This window comes from Sinocyclocheilus anshuiensis, unplaced genomic scaffold (genome assembly GCF_001515605.1).
Source record: "Sinocyclocheilus anshuiensis isolate Anshui unplaced genomic scaffold, SAMN03320099.WGS_v1.1 scaffold689, whole genome shotgun sequence".
Taxonomy (NCBI): domain Eukaryota; kingdom Metazoa; phylum Chordata; class Actinopteri; order Cypriniformes; family Cyprinidae; genus Sinocyclocheilus; species Sinocyclocheilus anshuiensis.
In genome coordinates, this window is record NW_015536490.1 from 185,748 (window position 1) to 188,878 (window position 3,131).

Consider the following 3,131-nt stretch of genomic DNA (forward strand, 5'->3'; position numbering starts at 1 on the left):
TATATATATATATATATATATATTCTGACGAGGCAGCCTGTACTTTTCTGGAGTCTGTTAAAAATGGCAAGACTATCTGAAAAAATTGCAAGACTATTGAGTTAGTAACTCAATTATAGAACTTCAAATCAATAAATCACCCAAAACGGACGGGGTTACCGCAGAGTTCTATAAACAGTTCTCTAAATCATTTATAAGGTTTTTGAAGAAAGCATATGAGGCTCTCCCCCCGATTTTCACTCAAGGTTTAATTACTTTAATTTCAAAACCCAAAAAAATATTTACTTTTAATTGACAATTGGCAACCCGGTTCTCTTTTTTGCAATGTTTATGCAAACAAAAAGTGCATAGTGCTGCTAATTTTATTAGTTGGTTTTGCACATAAAACTTGGTGAAATGATTTCAATGTATGTATTTCCAGCACATTTAACAATGCTTTTTCATTTTTAAAAAGTAGCTCTCGAATGAAATAGGGTTGGAGACTCCTGGTTTATAGGGTTCTTGTTATATAATAATAATAATAATAATAATAATAATAATAATAATATCTTGTTTATGAATTTTACACTTGTATTTCATTTGATTTTTGAAGAGTTTGTCATGCACAGGACTGAAGAGTCCAGAAGCAGAAACATAAGTATGATTGTGCCTTTAAATTCATTAATGTAAGAATATAAAGCCTCTGCATTACTTCAGCTCTAAGCAATGCAAAAAGAATATGGAATGTTGACAGTTATTGGGGAAAGTGGAGTAAATTCTCATAAATTCTACTGTAGGCCTCAGAAATAAGAGACATATGAACTCAAGACCATCTGTAACATAACGGTTTAGAAATATGACTTTATTATAAATTGACTGACGGCATGTCATGAAGAAATAAAATATGCAAATATCCTTTTTGTAGTGTAGTATGCTCAAAGCTCTACTTCTGCAGAATTCAAGAAACATTGGGAGAACTTTCTTGTGACAAGACAACAACAAAGAAACATTTACAATTATATGAAATTAATCAAGAAAACAGTTCTCCATATGGGACTATTTAACATTCCAGCCATCAGTTTTTATGGGAAACACAAAATGTTGGTCCCGGAAGAGACTGAAGTGTCTTCTAACATGCTTTGAAAGCAACCATGGAGTTCTCTTTGCTAGTAGCGAATTATTATTATTTTTTTAAGAAATCTGTCCCTTGCTTTACTGCCCTTAAGACTTCGAATTTCAGAAGTCGAATTTCATATGAAACACTTTTTTTTTTTTTTTTGCGGAATTCCAGCCTGGAAGTGTCAGTAAGAAGTAAAATGCACCAGAAGATGAGGATCTCCTGGTGAAATGCTGTTTATTAAAATGGAATTCCCCTTCATGAGGCAGAACTGCTGCTGGCACACCATGAGTCCTGCTGATAAAGACCTGCAAAGATCACTGTCACAACAGCAAAGACATGTACAGCTCTTCCGAAAGATGCTGCCAAAATGCTGTGGTTTAGGTCAGATTCGGGTCAGGTCAAGGCCGAGATGAACCAAGACAGTTAATGGACATCAGAGTTGAGATATGCATTAGGGAGGAAGAAATTCACTGACATAAACGCACAACATGCACCGCTGGACATTTTCAAAAGTTTAGGGGAATCTCGTTGCACAATATTGCATTTCACATGTTTGTACTGGCACACAGGCTATAAAAAGTCCTAAAGCAGATGTTTATGGGGGGGAAGGATTTGGCAGAGATGTTGTATTGTGCAATGTTAAGCAGGGGCGAGAAATGGGGGCTGTAAAAAAAACTCCAGACTCCCAGTGGTTACATCTCCCATGCTGAAACATCTCTCTGCTGACCAAATATAGAGGTTTGACATATTAGAGATAGCGCATCAGGCATCCTGTTTATGTTTGTAATGTGGGAACTCTTAATTCAATTGCGATTTGTCAAAACAACAAATTCAATCGACGGGATCCACGTTTATTAACATCTTCTAATGCAACAGAATGTAAAATCTAGGCAAAATGTGATGGGGCGTGACAGAGTCTCAGGTTTTGTTGCTATAAAAGTGTTAACGAAACAGAGGAGGAGATAAGAGCAGCTGTTGCCGTGAAGAAAACCTCATTCTTCTGAGAATCTCTGAGGTAAAGATGAGACCTGCAGTCTATAGCCATTATTCAGCACTTTAGAGCCACAGGTTTTTGGTTAGTGGATGCACATAATAAAATCAAAAGTGCACTAAATAAGTCCTTGTCTTTTCTTGCAGCTTTTATGGAAACACAGCATTCAGCCATGAAGTTTCAAATCCTGGTTTTTCTCCTGCTGCTGACTTGCATGTATCCCAGTGTGGCACAAGGTAAGAATTTAGTTCATTGCATGAGATGACTTTTATTATGCATTAATAATGTGATATTAATGATGTAAAATTAAATATATAATTGCTTTAAATATAACATTGTAATTTTGCACATTTCTGCAAATGACCATTTTAGATTTTAGACAGTTTTTAAAACATTTTTTTTGTTATTAAATGCAAGGGTTTAATGGGATTTAAGTACAACATAATATAAAAATGATATATGAAGAAGTATGAAGTATGCATATACACTGAAAAAAATATATCACTTACAATGGTAGCATCTTAATGGGTTTTATTCAAGCCAAAAATATTTTAACGTCACTGATTCACCTTAAATACACTGATTTATACCATCAAACTAACTTCTATGGGTTAAATTAAGTTAAAAAAAATGCTAACAATGGCAGGTTACCACTTTTTACAGCGTAAAAAGATACACGGTAAAAAAAAACAATTAATTACTTTTTTTTTTTTAGTTGTAAAACAAAGACTATTGGAGTGCATTTTACAAGAAAATACTACTTTAGTCTTTTTACTTCAAAATTTTACGTTTAAGTCAATGTGTTCTACACGTTTCTTCAGTGTAGGTAGGTAGGTAGGTAGGTAGGTAGGTAAATAGATAGATAGATAGATAGATAGATAGATAGATAGATAGATAGATAGATGACTAAATATAATTTTGATTTATTTTCAGGTTCCTATGAAAACTGCTGTTTGAATTATGCAAAAGTAAAGAAGAGCATCAGGAGACATGTCGTGAGTTACAGAATGCAGGAAACAGATGGAGGATGTAACATTCCTG

General features: G+C 34.1%; 1 long non-coding RNA gene across 1 annotated transcript; it reads left to right on the forward strand.

Moving 5' to 3' along the window:
* The first annotated feature begins 1,829 nt into the window (after positions 1-1,829).
* Positions 1,830-3,105, forward strand: LOC107685319 (uncharacterized). The gene is made up of 3 exons (XR_001633940.1): positions 1,830-2,114; positions 2,237-2,326; positions 3,024-3,105. It is a non-coding gene; the product is annotated as an uncharacterized LOC107685319 (long non-coding RNA).
* Positions 3,106-3,131: the final 26 nt, after the last annotated feature.